The 21,392-nt window shown below is 37.8% G+C and overlaps 1 protein-coding gene across 1 annotated transcript in view; it reads right to left on the reverse strand.

Annotated features, from left to right (window-relative positions):
- Positions 1 to 20,597, reverse strand: part of ankrd6b (ankyrin repeat domain 6b) — a 183,021-nt gene extending 162,424 nt beyond the window's left edge. The window contains exon 1 of the mRNA XM_039747987.1: positions 20,437 to 20,597. The gene's annotated coding sequence lies outside the window, so the exon portion shown is untranslated. The remainder of the gene's footprint in view (positions 1 to 20,436) is intronic.
- Between the last annotated feature and the right edge of the window lie 795 nt (positions 20,598 to 21,392).

The raw sequence follows: 21,392 nt of genomic DNA on the forward strand, positions 1-21,392 counted from the left end.
TCCATGAATGGTTGCCAAAACCAAAGTACATTTCTAAACCAACATAAGAGAAAGTAACAGTGAGTTTTGGTTTTATTGGGAATGCATCCTAGTCCTAGTTTTTCTGCTGAAATGTCTTTCACAGAGTTAGGTGGCAGCCTTAGCCATGAGTATATCAGTCACCGATTTTCTTGAAAGGTATCTTGGAACATTTTTTCTTATGTGTTTGTATGTGGCACTGAATTCAGGTTTACTGGCACCATAAACATTTTAAAGAAATGACGATTATGCATCTTAATACAGACACAAATTGACAGTGGAGCGAAACTGAGTATAAATTAACCAAACAACCCAAGTCATTTCCAGGAATGTTTGTATTGATTTTAGCACAAGAATATACTTCAGCCTGTTTTTAGCCTTCAGTTTAACAAAGTTTAGTCAGGTTTCTTCTGAAGCGCAGCTCAAGCAAAGGGCAGCACACACTCTGCATCTTCAACTTCTGCTGCAATTGTGCAGCTCCACTGAAGTGCTGATTGACAACTTCTGCAGCTCCACTTCCTGGTTAAAAGAGACTGTATCATAGAGGTGACATCCTATGTGTGTGAGCTTAAAAAAACGTACAGAATGAAAAAATAAATACATTCCAAAAATATAAATTAAGCACAGTTACAAAATAACACTTAAAAAATAAACATTGAATATTCTCGCAACAAGCAAAAGAAATTGATTAACAAATAAATATATTTGACAAATTCACACTTAAAAAATAAATTGTGGGAATTACTTAATTTGTGTTTGAGATTCGCAATCCAGTGCTGAATCTGAAACCCAGCATATACTGTATGGTTACTAGAGCACATAGCACTAAAGAGTAATGAGCACTTTGTTTTTTTAGATGTATCACAAGCAAAACAGTAAAAATAATAACAGTAAAACATGTAATCAAATCATAATAATAAAAAGAATGTACAACAATAAAATACAGGGTGGTCCAGATCTAATTATGCAGATCCAGATCATCTGGTTGACTTTGATTTACGCAGGGACAATTTCAGTTCGACGTGAAGATGATTCTTCATGACGTCAGTTCGCACACTTCTCGATGGTCCAGGATTTTTCGGGTGATTTTTTATGTAATAAACGTAATAAGTTATAGCGTAATGAAAACTGCATAATTAGATCTGGACCACACTATATATAAGGTTAATTCAAGAACCCTTTTTCCCTCTAGGAATGCAAATCTTGATCATATTTCATAATCACTGAAGAATCCCTTTTGTTGAATAATAAACATTACTCATTAACAACAGATGTTCTTCTTAATAATGTAAAAATAATGCTGGCATAGACTGTCCAAAAAAGATTCTCATGTTTTATACATGCAATAAATTAATTTTTATTCTAAGTGAATCATAACACAAACCACCTCTTTACATTACTATAAAACCTTTTGCACAATTCTGTTTAGGAATGGACTCATATACAGTACAGGCCAAAAGTTTGGACACACCTCCTCATTCAATGTGTTTTGAAGCTCATCGAGAGAATGCCAAGAGTGTGCAAAGCAGTAATCAGAGCAAAGGGTGGCTATTTTGAAGAAACTAGAATACAAAACATGTTTTCAGTTATTTCACCTTTTTTTGTTAAGTACATAACTCCACATGTGTTCATTCATAGTTTTGATGCCTTCAGTGAGAATCTACCAATGTAAATGGTCATGAAAATAAAGAAAACACATTGAATGAGGAGGTGTGTCCAAACTTTTGGCCTGTACTGTGTATGAATATGCTTAGGCTTCAGTTGCTTGCACAGCTGGTTAAATGTCAAGCCAGTAGTTGAGAACACCCACTGACTGAACTAAAACTCTGGCTATGCTCAGGTAGCCTCTTACGACAGACACGACAGCTGTTAAATCTGTCACTGATTGCGAAGTGATGTGTCTCAGCAAAGCATACAACTAAGATCTGGTTCAGAGGAGTGGGCAATCTAGCAGCCACAGTGTTTTTTGTATTATCTTGAACATACACAACCACTTTGCCTGCCCCATATCTACATGGCAGCAGTTAGATTATCAGCAAGGGTGTCTGCAGTATTCCTAGCTGGAACATTTTATATTTGTAGTACCAACAATTCAGTCTGTCAGTTTTGACATGTCGAGTGGCACATTATTATGATATACTGTAGTTCTTAGTTGTTAGTACAGTTCAAAAGTCAGTTGTGAGTATAAACATACTGGCTGTGGCAAGGTGGATTTTCAGCAATTGTGTCCCCTTTGTAAAATGTTCTTCTATATTCATAGTCACAGTGCCCTTGGATGAAACCCATTAGCGGTTTTGCCAAAATCCTTTGCTCTCAGCAACACTGATTGGTTATATGACTTGTTATATCTTAGTATATCATAGGTCTGTGTGTTTTTCCTTCCCGTTGCTGTGGATATGGTTGGATGGTGCACTCAACAATAATAACATTTATTTCTATAACACCTTTTTTTGAAGTAATAAAGCTCAAAGTGCTTTACCAGATGTCAAAGAAGTAGTTCCATGAAAAAAAAACAAATTAAAACGATCTAAGAATAATAATAGTGAGAAGTCAAGCAAAATGACACCTTTTATTGGTTAACTAAAAAGATTACAATATGCAAGCTTTCGAGGCAACTAAGACCCCTTCTTCAGGCAAAATATAATTGATTACATCTTGTCTGGCGATGGGGCCTGAGTTGCCTCAAAAGCTTCCATACAGTAATCTTTTTAGTTAGCCAATAAAAAGTATCATTTTGCTTGACTTCTCTCTACATTCATAATGGCTAACACAGTACAACACCCTAGTATTAAGAATAATAATGCATACATAGTACACAAAATAAATAATCCACACTTACACAAGGCAGATGTATAATTAAGAGAAATAGAGTCCTTAAATATAGAATTGTTTTTGTAAGTCTGTAAGTGTCAGTCTGATGTTAAGTTGAGTAGACCAGAGTGGACAGGAAAAAAAACTTTTAAAACTCCAGATTATATGGAGAAAAACATAAAATGTGCAGAGTTCAAGGCCCAAAGACCACCCATCTCTGATAGGGCATTTTACCTGACATAAATGTTCTTAAGTAGCTCTTTATTATTTATAAGACTTTGTCATAGAGGATTTGACACTGTGGGTCTCATCGTAGGTTGGGGTATCTGCTTTCATTCAAACTCCAACCTTTAAAGTGGCAAGCTTGTTTTGTATGTAGCAATAGTAGTAGTTTTATCATGTGATAAGGCAAATAGATGTGATTTTTGTATTTCAGGACAGTGTTATACAGCTTGCTTTTTAGAAAAATATACCCCAAGTTACAGTTACCACACTTCATTTAATAATAATAATAATAATACATTTTATTTTTGAGGTAAACTGCAGCTGTATTTTCTGCTTCCAGATTTAAAAAATCTGACATGTACCATTAATACTGCCTTCATGCATTTATTTAAATGATCAAAATTTTTCACTAAGTATGTCTATCACCCATTACAATATGTAAAGGCAATTAAATTTCTTTGTACATATTTTAAATTAATGGTGTAATCAATAAGATTGTTTGATTTAAATTCTCATCCTTATCCAAAAAAAAGATGACCATCAAAATCCCTTCTCACTATTTTTTTTCTATTGAGCACAATCCAGCACTCAAAAACACAGGCATCTGTTACAGTTGAACAGGCAGGGTTTTTTGTTTCTTTACTTACAACCAATCACAAAATTAGGAGGCACCTTGCCAGCTTTCCATTACAGTACATCAAAAAATCCAATATTTAGATGTTTATGTCAAATTGCATATAATAGTGCTGTACCAGCAGGAAATATTTGCAAATCCCTTATTTTAATAAAACACTGAATAACTGATAACTAATAATACTTGCTTATTTTCTGATACAAAATATCACTCATTATTATCATCAATAATGTATCTAATTTGGCAACAAGAAGGGCAAAAAATACACATACTCTCCGTTTTATTCTTGATAAAAACTTGTAGCAGAATAGCATCTATCTGTGGGTGATTCAGATTTGAGGTAGATAGAGTTCAGTTTTGGGTGGATACTTACAAAATTCTCATACTAGGTCTGGTTTCCCTTTCAGCAAACGTACTATACAAACACTGTCTGTTTCAGTTGAATTCAGATTGCATCTTGAAATATGTGGAAAGATTATGACATGGACAACCAGAAAACAATTTCAACCTGTCACAAACTCGACAAAGAGCCATAGCAAGGTTTGGAGCAGCCACCAGTATATTGTTTCCTGGCTGCAAAATTGAATAAAGTGATAGCACTGATGTGCACAAATTGGAGTCCAAAACAGAACTGAGGGGATAGGGGAAAGGTGGCGGCTTTTAAAGGCCTGTATAGGAAATTACATCAGAGGGGTAGGAACCAGAACTGATGTCATCAGGGCCAGGCGGAATTTCTCATGAATGATCTGCAGAAAAGCGAGAAAAAGAGTCAGTGCACTCTGCCCCATCCTGGTCTGGCTCGGAATTACTCTCATTCAATCCCTTTAGCTGTCTCCCATGCGCACATGTGTGACAAACCTTATACTGTAATCTATCAAACATGGTTGCCAGATTTTGAGGTGATGATCAAGAAGAATTACTTCATATGCTGTCTTTATGTACATATTTCTTCAAGCAGTTTAGTGGAGAGTTTATAAAGATTTTGTTTATACTAATTTCAAGATGGATGACCTTGTGATCAAATGAAACATTTCTTTGAAAAATGGTATGTTGAAACCAAAAAAAAAAAATGGCCAGATCAGACCCATTTTTACTAATGAAAAATGTTCTCAAACAGCGGGACTTTACGAAAAATATCCATATATTTTACCTTTTTTTTGAGAAATAATAAAACTCACAAATGAGATCAAAGAAATTGCATGTTTTACAGCCTGTAAATACTAAGTCTATTTTTTTTAAATAGGCCAAAAAACTGAATGGATGAATTTTAGTTCTATACAAACTAAAAATGCAGGACTCTGTTGTGAAAGAGTCTTGTTTTCAGCTTCAGTTTTCAACAAAGGCACTCTTAAAACTTTCTGCACATTTTGGAAATTACAGGCTACTACAGCTTTTGATACATTTTAGGTTATGAGTGAAAATGAAAACAGTGATTTTGATTAAGCTCTTCATTCAAAATACAAAGACCTTTAACTACTATGCCATAATGTGTACATAAATCAGTGAGCTCTGACCGTCTTAACCCTTGTGCTAAAGAAGCCTTTTCTAAAGTATGAATGCTCCAAAAACCTTGAGGTTTTGTTGGCTCTTTGGATTGAGTGTTCCTTTCAGCCTTGTTGCATATCACTAGAACCTAACTTTTTAAACAAATGCAAAGACACATCAAAAGAAGATGAACATATAGGTAGGTATACAAGGAAACCACTGCTAAGATTTATTCACAAATAATAATTCAACATATTGATTTGATTACAGTAGAGTAAGCCTACACTTTAACAAACAAATGCTCAAATGTACTATACACTGTTGACTGTCATTACAATCCATTTTAAATATAGGTTGTTTTTATCTTGATTACCTCCAAGGTTGTTACTTTTCTGGAAATGTAATTCCATCTATGGAAATTTAATTCCATCTACAATACAGATTTCAAATAACAAAATATTTCAAACTAGAATAGGAAAGGAATTCAGAAATCAAGAAGAAAGAAATAATTCTTGAAAGACACAGTTGTGAATAGGTGTTTTGCTGGAGACGACAGATAATGAGTCGAAAGATCTAATCTTGGAAAGAGCTTGAATTTCAGCTTCACCACCATAAACTCCAGATGTTGCCATGTATTGATAGTACTCCTGACTTGTTGTGGTAACTCGACTTGCGTTGGAAAGAACAACAGGACGAACATCTCCAAATCTGTCCCAATGTGATACAATGAAATCTACTGCCCTATGTCGTAGTGAGAATGCACTGCCTTCGCCAACCATTTGTGTCAAGAAACAACCCACTGATAGGAACAGGCAGTTTCCGGATCCTGGAATACAGATGACGTTGTACAAAAACCCGTCGACAGAGAAGATACTGTCATTCATTTTATAACAAAGGCTTAGGAAACAACCGTCGCAGTATAACGAAAATAGCAAGGAGCAAAACCAATGCCAATGGTCAAGAGAGTACCTTCCTGTAACAGGCTATGGAAAAGACTACCAGGCGCACACATGGCCAAAGTGAAAGGTCACACGGTCAGGCTAGCTATAGGGCAGAGACGTGACACCAATGGGGTCATGAGAGAGGAGCGGGGAACGCGGTAGTCCTAAGGAGGAACAGGAATCGAGAAAAACAATATGGGGGTATACGGGAGGCCACAGGCACCGTGGGAAAGGGTTTGGAAGAAGAGGAATAGGAATCAAAAAATGCTGTGTGGGCTGCGTATGGGGGGGACCGGGTTTGAAAAGGAAGCAGGACGAACCAGAAGAGAAATACATATAAGAGATAAGACCACTTCTGAGCAGCTACTAAACTCAGTATGAAACCCAATCTGTCATTCAAGTGACTTACAGAATAGTGTACAGTATCTTCATCAGCAGCCATTGTTTCAACTGTCTCTTTACAGCACAGGCCAACATAATCCCACATCACAGCATGCTTTAATTTGGTTCCTTGTTAATTCACCACTATGATGAAACCATTAAAATATGTATACAACAAATGTATATTCTGTAAAGCTCCCATTAATTCAAGGTCATGGAAGGAGCATACTGGGCACCTGTGAACTCATCATCCTAACATTTGCACAATGGTAAGATCCTGTGACTAAACAGATGTGTCCGATTGCAGTTGCTAGTAATATAATATTTTTTTGTTAAGTGTTTTTGTGCTTTATCTCCTGGAAACAAGTGCTTATCTATAAGCAAACCTAAACAAATTTATCTGGAACACGATGACATGTTAATCCTTTCTGGCACTTTGCTAAAACCCTTCATTTTTGGGTCCTACAAAAAAAAAAGGACTACCTTTATTACACTGCCAATCTGACAATCAAGCTATTTATGTCAAACCTTGCTGCTGTGGGATTTATTAAATACTCTTTTTGGTTTTGAGCAGTATAGTGTCTACATTATGTGCACTTCTTTACATAAGCACACTATCTACTGCGATTTATTAAAAGCAAATTGAAAATTACACTTAAAAAACACTGAACACTGAATGCAAGTTTTCTATTATTTCGATTATTTAAAATTAAATAAAATAGGTTTTATCTAAATTGTCCTGATGTTTCTTAAATAATTGACTGTTCTGTGACAAATAAGATCCTCCCATAAGGTCACAATAGCAATGGCCATTTTGTTACTATTGCCCCAGACCTTTAAACATCGCTCATTTTTAATGATTTCCTTCATCTGAAAATTCCAAAAATGGACATGTCAAAATTCCAAAAATATTGGTGTAAATATTTTATTCCCAAACACTTTACATTTCCATAAAAGAAGTTTGTAATATAGACAATCAAAACTTTCTCCACAGTAAGTGTAAGATAACAGTATAATGGAAAATACAGTAAATGAAAATTGAACGCCTTTTAATTTTCCACAGTTTACATTTGTCAGGTCAGGTTAGGGAGCATGCACTGATACAGTGTGTTGCTGCACCCACCACACAACAGAACAGCTTGGGATCCCAGTTGGCAAACCCCAGGCAGACACACAGTCCAGTCCCACCCCTTGATCTATGTGCCACAGCCAGATGTTACGTGGATGTCCTCCTGGCTTAGACCACCCACTCAGGTCCTCAGCAATAAGGATCCTATTAGATGGATTACCTTCGTGGAATTGTGCCACATGGCCATAGTACCAAAGCTGACACTCCCTCACAAGGCAGGTAATGTGCCTTATTTGGGACTCTGTGAGCAACCACTCATTCAACACAATCTCAAACCAGCAGTACCCAGGATTCTCTGAAGAGAAACAATAGTGAAGAAATCCAGTCTTTGTCTCAGGTCACTGCTTAGTATATTCTGGGTATGACATTAAACTGCATCTGGCCCTGCAAGTGGTCCTCCACCTTGCAGGGAAATCTTGGGGGTTGGTGGCAGGATTGGCACTGCAACCATTGTAAAAACTTCATACAGCTCCAAAAAAGCAGACAGGATTTCTTTCTGCTCTCCGCAGGAGTAGCTATGCTGCTCACATTATGAAGGGGATGGAGGAAAGCCCTCGGGAACCTCGTCCTCGGAGTAATCAAAACCTGTTGAGGATCTTAACTGGTGGGGTGCTGAGGCGTTGCCCATTGCATTGCAGTGCTTGGGTCCTAATTTGAGGCAGCCCATCTGGGTACACACGTGGAACATCTTGTCTCTCTGGCATGATGACCACCACATTTGTGAAACAATTGGAAATCATATTCATTAAACTGGAAGTTCTCATGAACTGATCTGGTTTAAAATCAACAGGGTTCTAACATTTCTGGATCCTAATAAGAGTGCCATATTTGATGATTGACCTGCTGCATACATACACACACTGGAAATGGTCAAAATGTGTTTATGCATACCCAGGAAAGTAAATACTTTGAAAAGGCAGACCTGAACTTTTAGCCCCATTACAAAAGTTTGTTTGATAGAATGTACAGAAAAAGTAAAAAACTGAAATATTTTTGTTGATTAATAAAAATTAGAAATTAGTCATTTTTGTGTTGAATAAAATTAACACACAGAGCATGACTAAAACTAAAAACTATTTTAGTCTAAACACTAATATTAAATCCATATGGAGCTTTCTCCACATTCTTGTATCAGACAGGAAACAGTTCTAAATATGGATTTCTTCTAAACCAACATACTAAGAGAAATGTTAATTCAAACATATTCAAGTAAAATTTAAAAGTTCTGGGGGCTAGATATACCATTCCATGTTGGGAATGTGGCAACAGAAAACATAATGTTAAAATGATGATTTCACAGCAAAGTGTCAATTACCATTTTAAACAGTACATTTACCAGATTTTATTTATTCAGTCGGGACAGATTTACAGTTTACATGGGTAAGGAAGACAAACAAGAACACCAAACTCACTTTACCCCATTCTTGTTTATTATGATGTCAGCCAGTGGCAACATGTAACTAAGAAATTCATTGTACTCCCTATTTGTAACAAAACTATTGCTGCTGCTTCTCATACTACTACTACCTGCTACTGCAAGCAGTAAATGCTTATAATGTGCATACTGTTGCTTAAAAGAAGCATGTAAACAGAGCACTTCTGTCAATAGCACCACAGAGTTCAAGCAGTACAGATCGCAGGCAAAAAGCACTGATCATTACAATATGATGACTACTTGTTTAATTTGTGAAACACCCAAGACTAAGGGTGCCCTAGTTTAAATAAATAAATGAGATAATGGCAGTAACTTTGCATGTTATAGCTCCTGGCAACACAAAGAAAAGCTCAGTATCTGATAATAAAAATTGATTTAATTGCTGTTTGTGTGACCAAACACAGATAATGTTAACTGGATTTCTTCTATAGTAAATGTCCCTAGTCCCACTGTGGAGTACAGGAAGAACAGCACCCATATGCAGAAGTACAGTTGTTCTTCTCCATTTTCCCTTTGATTACATCGGTTTACATTTATGCAGAAATGTCCCACTGCACAAAGTAAAAATCAGATCTTAGGTGCCACTTTCCCTTTCCTTGTGTCTCCTCCAAACCTCAGAGGCATATGGATTAGATTAATAAGCAACTCTAAATCAACCAGACATACGTAACTGTACTGTAGGTGTTTTTGGGCATGACCTGCATAGACTGACATCCCTTCCAGGAATTTATCTTGCCTTTCTCCCAGAACTGCTGGGACAAACATAGGCTCCCAGCAACCCTGTAACTAATAGAAACAAGAAAGATGTTCTTCTTGTGTTTTATAACTTCATTCAGTTTTATCAGTCTTTTAAGTCAATCAATCTTTCTTTTAATTACTTTACTGCTTACACTAAATACAGCCTTCAAACATCAGAAAAAATATTACATATTACAGCTAAACAGGAAAAGCAAAACACTTTTCCTGTTTGACACTGTTTGACAATGCTTGACACTTTTGAGTTATACTCTGATACTATGGATTAAAAACAGTACTATTAATAATAGTAATAATAAAAACAATGCATCCTTTATGATATTTAAATGCCTCATGACTTTTGCAATGTTATATCCTATTTAATACTACAACTCAGAATACTGGATGAACCAGAAGGTGTGAAGAGCTCTTGGCAACATATTAGAAGCATTTTCCAAATTTGGCAATAAAATACATTATGCTTTATTGCTTTTCAGTAACCATTTTCAATCAGAGTATTTCTAAATGGCTAACTAACACTGTATGATATAATACTAAGCAATTATTGACAAGCAGTGTGGTCTACTGCCTAAGGACTTAGAAGACTGAAATTCCACTGTTTGACCTTGAGCATGTCACTTAACCTACCTGTGCTCTAATTTTTAAGTATGCATATCTGAAAACTGTTTTAGACATGACAAGCCCTTTGGGATGGTGTTCACCATGAAAGGTGATTGACTGTTCAAAGGATTAAGCTAATTGAAAGATTACGCTGGAATGACTATCCAATGTGGCTTGCATGCAGAGAATGGCCCTACTTTATGGTCTGTATCACCAGCTACAATTAAAAATAAAAACTCACAGCAATTTTGTTTTGTCGTGAAGTGGGAATTTGAATGGATTGAATTTCAAATAGGGAACTATATAATGGGTTCTTTACGTATACCTGTAGAACACAAGAGCCCTTGGAAAAACAAGACTGTGTGAAATGATACTGTGCTGCTGCATCACTGATTCGTTTCAAACAGTATTTGTTTAAGAGATTGCTATGGAGTTCTAATTCTACTTAATTTGGCTGGTACAGGAGATGTGCAACTCTGGGATGCTGGCCAGGAAACCTTCACCTCAGATGCACAAAAAGAAGAAACATTAAGGAGCACAAAATCCTAGGTTTGAAGTTTGTTGCCACCACTTTACAAGGTAGACTACCTTAATTGCCTGCCCACAGGGAGCAAGTGATGGAACTCTGTGTGTCACTGCTTCCCCCTACAATTTTAAATTTGGGCAGACAACTCAAAAGCACATAATGCATGACTCCACAATCTTGTCAGAAAACTAAGCCAATACAGAAAATTGGATGAATCAGTCACATGGCAGTCTGGAATTGAAGACTGGGGGAGAATGTGCTCAGGAATTTCAAGTAGGTGCTATTCTATATTATTGTGGAATTCCTAATGTTGGTATTAAATTTTCCAATGGTTGTGGTCAAAGATCTAGAAGCCTGGAATTTGGAGGCAAACAAAAATTATTTTCTTATTATATTTGTGGCCAGAATTTTGCAACAACTATACCTGCAAGATAAAACAATCAGTAAGAACTATAAGACAAACAAAATAGATTTCCATTCATAATGTTTTTGAACAAAGACATCTTAACAGTGGGTGGCATGGTGGTGCAGTGGTAGCACTGGTGTTATCGCAGTAAGAAAACCCAGGTTTGCATCCTGGGTCCTCCTTGCATGGTGTATGCATGTTCTTCCTGTGTCTGCGTAGGTTTTCTCCTGTTTCTACCCACTGTCCAAACACATGCAGGTTAGGTTAACTGGTGATTCCAAAATGACCCTAGTATATGCTTGGTGTGTGTGTGTGCATTCGGCCTGTGATGGACTGGCTCCATGTCCAGAGTTTGCTCCTGCCTTGTGCCCTGTGCTAGCTGGGAAAGGCACCAGTGGCCACAAAAATAGTGGCCAACAGGACATCACAAGGAATCTTCACAATTACAACATCAGATAACCTAAAAGCAGAGGGAAAACTTGCAAGCTCCATAATGAAGGTAACCCACCTGAGGACGAATATGGGATCCAAAAACTTAATGAGATTGACACAACCTACTATGCTGATGTACTTGTTAAATACAGTAAATACATTAATAAACAAGCAGAGAGCCTTTTATTTTTAGTTTCATTGTGCATTCCACTCTTGGGAGCTCAAGTAAACGGTCCAACGTTTTTTCATGGTATTATTATTTTGAAGGGACACAAACAAAACAATATAAATTATAAGCATAGTGGTCCAGTGGTTGTAACTGCTGCTTCAAAGCTTTCGAGGTCGAATCACAGGTCAGACATTGCCTGTTTGGAGTTTGCACATTTCCCCATGTCTGCATGAGTTTTTCCTGTGGCTGTTCTCATTTTCCTTATGGGTCATTCCAGAGACAAGCATGTTAGGCTAACTGACAACTCAAATACTATTTCAGTGAAAAAACGTGTCCTATAATAGCCATCCATCTTGTGTTCAGTGTGACTAGAATAGGTTCAGCCCCGCTACATATACACACACTGACATTGATAAGCAGATAGAGAAAAAATTAATACGTAAACAAATAATATAAATTCAACAAATAGAAAATCAAATACTGTATAATTCTTTCTCTTCCCCAATAACTTTGTTCTGTACCTACAATCTTCTAAAATCAAATACAAATTATGAAATAAAAAATGGATTCAACATTAACCTCAAGTACATACTGGCATCTGACACCTTTAAACTCCATTTTTATTAAAGGAAAGTACACTTCAAAAGAAATTTACAACTTGGTAATGGCAGTACAAAAGACACAATGGGGATTTTACTTAAAAAGCTTCCCATTCCCGCCATAGGAGAAACAAGCAAGCATTAAAAGCCTCCCAAATGAAATACTTCAAATTCTCCAAAAGAGAAAAACCCTCAACTGGACAGAAACTCGCAGTTTTTCAAGACAAACGAGAAATTAGTTTGGACATTTCAGTCACTGCCCAAAAAATGAATGTCTTCAGAAAAGGCCAAGGATTAGCCTTGACATGGGTCCAAGATAAAGTGCAAGGTCACCATAGGAATTTGAATGATGAGTGGGAACCTAAATTTAGCATTTAGGAGTAAACTATTTTAGCTCTGCAAATTACATGCTTATATTTCACACAGCAGTTTTTTCACTCATATTTATATAGTAACACTTCATTATTTGATAAACAAATAAAAAGTCATACCAAAATTACATTTCCAGCATGTAGCATTTTTAAACAAATATTCCAAGCTTAACACCTAAAGTTATTAACCTCTTAAATTCCAATGTACTGCATTTTTACTAACATTTCTATAATACTTCTGGCTAAGAAACAGAATTTTGGCTTACTGCCAACCTCCAAAAACAGACAGACCAACTGGCTCAGACTGAAGAGTGTATGTAATCATACATAATGAACATCTAGATAAATAAAAATCAAGCTCTGAAATTAGATAAATCATAAACTCAGTACCTACCCCATACCACACAATTTGCTCTCTAGACTTTGTGATGAAGACACCTCTGTCTTCCACTCCAATATGGAATAATGGCTGTCAAATTTCAAATTTTGTATCAGTCATTGGTAATTTTACTATGCAAAAACGCTAAATGAGCAGAAATAAAACTAAAAGGAAATTGGAAGAAAACAAACTCTAACTGCCACACAATACCTACAGTAGAGGAACACATTCAGATTTTTTGCCTATCAAGCTGGGCTGTTTGCCCACATGCCCACCAACCAAAACACCTTTTTTCAGGTACCATATATTCTTTCCCACTCTACACCTAAGAGCTCTCCTCCTGTCCGTCTTTCCAATCTGATCACATTATCTCTCTGCCATTGGAGACATTTTCTTAACTTACCAATCCACATCTAAGTTCAAGTGACTATAGACAAGAAGAAAGCATATTAGAGGCTACAGCCAAAGAGCTTTTCCTTATATTATGCTTCACTAGAAAGAGCTCAACTTCAAATGTATTGTGACTTGTACACAGTGCAATGCTCACTTGCATGTCCACACAGACTATAGAATGTAAAACCATACTAACAACAGGCAACAAATATAAGATCACGAGTTATATATACAACATTAGGCAATATTATAATGTGTGTGTATATATTCATAAACATATATATATACTTTTAAAGTAATTTATTGTCATGTATTATGTATTCATGGTACAATTAAATTTACACTGGTATCTCCTTAGAGCTGATTATAAAAATATAGAAAATAAATAAATACAAAGTACACATTAATGTATAATTTTACACAGTAGCCACAGGATTATATGTATACACTGTGTCAGGGATGCCAGGGGCAACGACCCGGCCGGGATGCCGTGAGGGACCGGAAGAGGGTCAGAGCCCACCCTGGATCACGTGGGGGCCGCCTTCCTGGTTGCTCTGGGGGCCACGGGTACAGGGCATGGAAGCTCCACCCTGTAGGGGCCCGTGGTCACCGCCAGGAGGCGCCCCAATGCCTTGGGGACTTGTTACCCCAGCACTTCCACCACACCAGGAAGTGCTGGGGGGAAGATTTAAGACGGCACCTGGAGAGCTGCCGGGAGGACAGCCGGCACTTCCGCCACGCTGGGGCGTGGCCAGAGGAGGAATGCCGGGAACATCTGGGGCTCATCCGGGGACTGTTTAAAAGGGGCCGACTCCATTCATTCAGGGCTAGAGTCCGGTGGAAGAAGGACAAGGCACGAGAAAGGTGTGGAGGCGGCCCGAGAAGAAGGCATTTGTGGCCAGGACTGAGTGTTGGGGTGTTTTGTGCACATTGGACTGGGTCTTAGTGACCATAACTATTGTAAATAATTGTAAATAAACGTGTGGTGGTTGAGTTACAACATGTCCGCCTGTGTGTGTCCGGGCCGCGTCCACAACTGTAAAATAAACCCACATTAGGTAGTTGTCAATGCAAGCAGATGATAAGTGTCCAGATAACCTGAACCTAACTGTCCCTAAATCTAGTGGTGCAAATGTTAATGGCCCTGTACCAATTGTCGAAATAAAGGCAGAAGACAAGTTAGTGCAGGATGCTTAAGATCTTTAAAATACTTTTTGCCTTTATAAAGCAACATGTGTTATACAGAACCTGAACAGAAGGCAGTTGTATTCTAGTAATGTTCCAAGCTGACTTGAACACTCACTGAAGTGCTTGGCAGTACTGAGCAGAAGAGAAGTGGTCTGGCTGATGATTTAATATTTTTGTGACATGTGCTAGAGAAAAATCAGCAAGTGCTGCTACAAAACATAACACACATAAAAAACGTACTAGAGTCTGCAGCAGGCCTTAAGTGGTAACCCTCTGAAGATGCTTCAGCATCAAGACCCTGACATTGTCTCACAAAAATAAATCATGTATTTAACTGAAGAGTATTTTTAGATAGTAAATTATGGCATCTTCTTATGGTAATGTTATAGCCCATTTAATATGAGAGTGCTTTTTTCTGCCTTTACATGCATACTCACATTTATCCACTAAATAAATGTTTTAGTCCTAGATTCGAACTAATTGGCAAATTCACCCCCTTCTAATACAATCCCTGAATAACATCACAGAGTCTGAGCAGTCACATAGGGGTCTACAACTGCATCTCTGGAGCAAGTCTATAACGAGACTCTATTGCAGCAGGTGCTGTACCTGGATGTTCTACAGTCGTTCAAGATCCACTCCACTGTACACATGAGGAGACTGAACATAGATAGAGGCTTCTGGGCTTTCCTCAGACATCTTAGGAAGTAAAGGTGTTGGGAGAGCCTTTATGACTATGGTTGAGACGTGTTGTGTCCACTTCAGCTCATCTGTGATAGGCACTCTAAAAAATGTAAAGCTCCTGACCCTCACAATATCTTACAGTCCAGTGGACAAGGGAATGTGGTCTGTCTTCTGCTTCTTAAGGTCTATGACCAACTCATCGATTTTCCAGACATGAAGGGAGAGACTGTTGTCCTGGCATCACTTTGTCAGAGGACAAATCTATATTTTGTAAGCTATTTCATCTGTGATGATGATCAAGCCTACAATCGTAGTGACATAAGTACATTTAATGATACAGAGTTACAACTGTGTCTGGTCATGTAGTCATAGATAAACAAAGAGTACAGCAAACGCTCAGTACACAAAACTGTGAATGAAGTAATGCAGCTAGTTCGAATATGCTGGGGTCCGAAATTCAGTTGCTGAGGTTGGGACTAAGTCCCAAGTCTAGGAGTTTGGTGATCTGCTTTGATGCTATAAGGCAAAATAACATTTATTAGGGGGCAAAGCATATGATGAAGAAGGGATATGGCATTCTCTGTGGAGTGGCTGTGAAAATAGGCAGACTGGAGGTGATCAAAGTCTATTGGAAATATTTTGTTTAATATGTCCCAGCACCAGTCTTGCAAAGCCTTTTCTTGCTGTGTTAGTGAGTGCCACTGCACTGTAGTCATTAAAATGGTCTACCAATTGCTTTCTTTCATACAGGGCTAATGGTTGTCTATTCACTGAGCATGAATAAGAAATGCAAACCCTACATGCTCCACTTATTAATCTGCATTTTGAAATACAAATTGGCTTTATTTAAATGACAAAACATACTAAAAATAAGTTTAAAAAAGTGATTTATTTACAAAATCTATTTTTAATAAGAAATGCTTAAAAGATGCTAATAATAATAATTCTTTAAATGTATATAGAGCTTTACTCACTGCTCAAAGATAAACTGTGCAACAGCTGCAGTGATTAAACTACATTGTATTTTTTGGAATAAATTTAAACAAATGTAAGCTCAAATTTATTCAGTTACAAAGACTTAGTAAAATGCTTCAAAAGACTCTAATTATGAAAGAAAGTTATAAAAAACAAACAGATGTAAAGAACATCCAAATACATTTTAATCAAAACTTGAGAATGTTTTGAATATTTCTTATGTAGCCCTTGGACAAATATAATAAAATACAAGAAATTAAGCAACTATATATCAGGAAAATATTGCGGAACACAAAGATTCACTCCAAACCCCCAAGCCCTGAAGGCAGGTATTGCATCCTATAGTGCTGGTAGGTGATTTCAGGCTCACTAATGATAGTGATCTTCAGGCTGTTAGTTTTGAATCTTTATTGTAGTTGAAATTAGCTTTTTAAATGTTATTTGATTTTGTATCATTTGAATCATCTGAGTGAAAATGGATGCAACTGTAGCACAGAGTTAGCACTGCCATTTCACAGCTCTTGGGACCAGGCTTGAATTCCTAGCCCAGTCACTTTATGTGTTGTTTTTCTCAGGGTACTCACTGTATGAATGAGCGTGGGTGTGTGATAGTGTGCAGTGGGCAGATACCTCATCTTAACTTGAACTCATGCTCACCAAAACTATGTATCTGAACTAAACACTCCATTCTCACAATCATTAAATAAAAATGTTAAATGGTATCTGAAATTCACTTTTTGTAGTAGAAACACACGGTACCATGTAGTGTATTAAACACAATAAGGAATAATCCTGGAGAATAACAGTAATGTCACCAAACATGATTGGCCTCCTGTATGTCACACACCAATACTCCCACTTTCCAGTCAAAGTCAGCAAGGGCAGCTCCCCTTGCAAGTCAGGATTTCTTGGCCCTCCTTCCCACACAACTGCTATTGTGTGAATTTGAGCATGCTCCATCCTTTACCTGTTCTTACATTCTAATAGCTTTAACAATCATTTCAATCTTTACCACAATGTTAATCATTCATTCATTTCCTGAACCCATTCACCCATCTTCTCAGTTTTAAATGTCTGATATATTCTCACGGGTGGCCAGAACACATTTCTCTCAGTTGCATCAGGTGCCATGGCACAAACTTGGACTGGGCACCAGTCTGTTACAAGGGCACACTGCCTAACAAGCCCACAATCACTCTCAGGGGGTAATATGGAATCACAACATAACCAGCAATGGAGGAATTTTCCGAAATCATAAAACCTGGAGAAAAACCCATACATACACTGCAAGAATGTGCAAACTGTAAAATGTCTGGACCAGAATTTCAACTTGCCACTTTCGCGACTTGAACCTGCATTATTAAAAGGATACTCAATGTTGATGCCTATCAGCACCAGCTATTTTCCAAACTGAAAGAGAAAAAGTGGTTCATAAAATGGATGTATATTTTTTGTATTTGTATTGTGGCCTCATGTACAGTGGTGTGAAAAACTATTTGCCCCCTTCCTGATTTCTTACTCTTTTGCATGTTTGTCACACAAAATGTTTCTGATCATCAAACACATTTAACCATTAGTCAAATATAACACAAGTAAACACAAAATGCAGTTTTTAAATGATGGTTTTATTATTTAGGAGAAAAAATCCAAACCTACATGGCCCTGTGTGAAAAAGTAATTGCCCCCTGAACCTAATAACTGGTTGGGCCACCCTTAGCAGCAATAACTGCAATCAAGCGTTTGCGATAACTTGCAATGAGTCTTTTACAGCGCTCTGGAGGAATTTTGGCCCACTCATCTTTGCAGAATTGTTGTAATTCCGCTTTATTTGAGGGTTTTCTAGCATGAACCGCCTTTTTAAGGTCATGCCATAGCATCTCAATTGGATTCAGGTCAGGACTTTGACTAGGCCACTCCAAAGTCTTCATTTTGTTTTTCTTCAGCCATTCAGAGGTGAATTTGCTGGTGTGTTTTGGGTCATTGTCCTGTTGCAGCACCCAAGATCGCTTCAGCTTGAGTTGACGAACAGATGGCCGGACATTCTCCTTCAGGATTTTTGGTAAACAGTAGAATTCATGGTTCCATCTATCACAGCAAGCCTTCCAGGTCCTGAAGCAGCAAAACAACCTCAGACCATCACACTACCACCACCATATTTTACTGTTGGTATGATGTTCTTTTTCTGAAATGCTGTGTTCCTTTTACGCCAGATGTAACGGGACATTTGCCTTCCAAAAAGTTCCAACTTTTGTCTCATCATTCCACAAAGTATTTTCCCACAAGTCTTGGCAATCATTGAGATGTTTCTTAGCAAAATTGAGACGAGCCCTAATGTTCTTTTTGCTTAACAGTGGTTTGCGTCTTGGAAATCTGCCATGCAGGCCGTTTTTGCCCAATCTCTTTCTTATGGTGGAGTCGTGAACACTGACCTTAATTGAGGCAAGTGAGGCCTGCAGTTCTTTAGACGTTGTCCTGGGGTCTTTTGTGACCTCTCAGATGAGTCGTCTCTGCGCTCTTGGGGTAATTTTGATCGGCCGCCACTCCTGGGAAGGTTCACCAATGTTCCATGTTTTTGCCATTTGTGGATAATGGCTCTCACTGTGGTTCGCTGGAGTCCCAAAGCTTTAGAAATGGCTTTATAACCTTTACCAGACTGATAGATCTCAATTACTTCTGTTCTCATTTGTTCCTGAATTTATTTGGATCTTGGCATGATGTCTAGCTTTTGAGGTGCTTTTGGTCTACTTCTCTGTGTCAGGCAGCTCCTATTTAGGTGATTTCTTGATTGAAACAGGTGTGGCAGTAATCAGGCCTGAGGGTGGCTACGGAAATTGAACTCAGGTGTGATACACCACAGTTAGGTTAATTTTTAACAAGGGGGCAATTACTTTTTCAGACAGGGCCATGTAGGTTTGGAATTTTTTTCTCCCTAAATAATAAAAACCACCATTTAAACACTGCATTTTGTGTTTACTTGTGTTATATTTGACTAATGGTTACATGTGTTTGATGATCAGAAACATTTTGTGTGACAAACATGCAAAAGAATAAGAAATCGGGAAAGGGGCAAATAGTTTTTCACACCACTGTATGTATTAAAGTACTTAAAGGTCGATTATTTAGTAAGTTCATTCCATGGATGAGGAATCTGTGCCATCACAGCCCATTATGGACTCATGGTGTGGTACTGAGTAAATTACCTGTGTTCAGAAAAGTAAATTACTAATGCAATGCATAGTAGCATTTCTTGCAGGTGCTATGATTGACTTAAATATGCACTCCTCAACATCTCATTGTCACCAACTGCGCAGCCGAGTGCCAAAACAGCTTGCAGAAAACCACATGTTGAAATAACAGACATAACCACATTATGACACCTTTGAGCAACAGACACTTCACCTGCCTTGCATATTCTGTAAATATGTAAATGCAATATCGCGCTAGGTATCATTTAGCACTTTAAACACCGCACGACTCGTAACTTTATTAAACGAATGTGAGAATGTTATTTTAAGTTATTACCTTGGCAAATAGTTCGCTTCATAAAACTAAATGAAAATTAAAGCAGTATATAGCTCCTAACACATCCCATTACCACTCGACTATACTGTATATCACCATAAAGCATCAACACGAAGACGCGTGCACTTCACGAGATGATCTGTTTACAGTAACAAGGCCACCCGTCTGTCGTGCAGTGAAGCGCGACATGCCACCACGACACGTTCTCGAAGTTATTAAAGCGACAATCGAAGCGCGTTTCCTAAATTTCGGACAAAGAACCGTTCAGCGCGCGCGCGTCGGGATTTCGGGGAGCGGCTCTTCGGACCTTCGCAGCGTTGCGCAGAACCCGGACAGGTGGTGCTGAAAAAGGTGAGGGAGACTAAAGTGGAACTTACCTTTTTGTTCACGCTGCAGTCAAGACGAAAAGGGACTTTCGGCAGAAAAGAGCGTGGGAGTTAATAGTCTGACCATTCAAGCGCTGTGAAACTTGTGCCCGCGCGACTCCACTGGGAAAATAGAGAAAGAAAGAAAAAGTTAAGGCTTGACTTCAAAAGGTCTGCGCAATAAATATTCAGTGCCTACAATTGGCGACACCTTCTGGGCAACATATGAAATGAGAAGATGAGGAAGCAAACAAAGTACAAACATGTTTGGAAACAACCACGCAGTAATTGCGTAATGGAGAGCGGTGTGTGCCTACAGTTATATACGGTCGCACCGTAAACAGCGTTTTTAACGTGTATTTTTTACGGTATAGGTGTGTAAGTGTGCGACTCGGTTTTTTTGTGCCGTGAACACGAATGCCGCGTACAGCCTCCTGGTTTAAATTGCTAAACCCTGAATCAGAACTCGGTTACATTCCTGACTGTGCGCCTTGTCACCTGAATAAAATATTTATGCATCTCCCGTTTTATTAGTGAAAATGGTGTTTTCCCGACGTGTTTCACATAGTTTTTAATTTCTACAGTTTTGAATATTACTTGCTTACAAACTTTGTTCCCTTTCTTTCTTGATTTTTTTAGCTGCTGTGATCTGTCACTATGCCTTTAACGTTTTTTATTATCAATCATCTTGTCATTTTTGATGAGTATTAGTTTGACATGTTGTATCAATTTTGACTACGGTGACGCCGATTCTTTTTAAGTGAATTTTTCATTATGGGTGTGTGATTGATCTTTGTTAAATATTGATTACTACGCAGTTTTTTCGTGACATATTCCTTCTCAGTGTATAGTGTTTGCTTCATGAAGTATTGACAGTTTATTTGCACGTTTCGGCCTCTGGTGTCATTAGTTAGTATTTATTTGAAACGTACTCATTTCCCAATTTTTAATATACAGTACATCCTTTT

The sequence above is a fragment of the Polypterus senegalus genome, chromosome 3, assembly GCF_016835505.1.
Source record: "Polypterus senegalus isolate Bchr_013 chromosome 3, ASM1683550v1, whole genome shotgun sequence".
NCBI classification, from domain to species: domain Eukaryota; kingdom Metazoa; phylum Chordata; class Cladistia; order Polypteriformes; family Polypteridae; genus Polypterus; species Polypterus senegalus.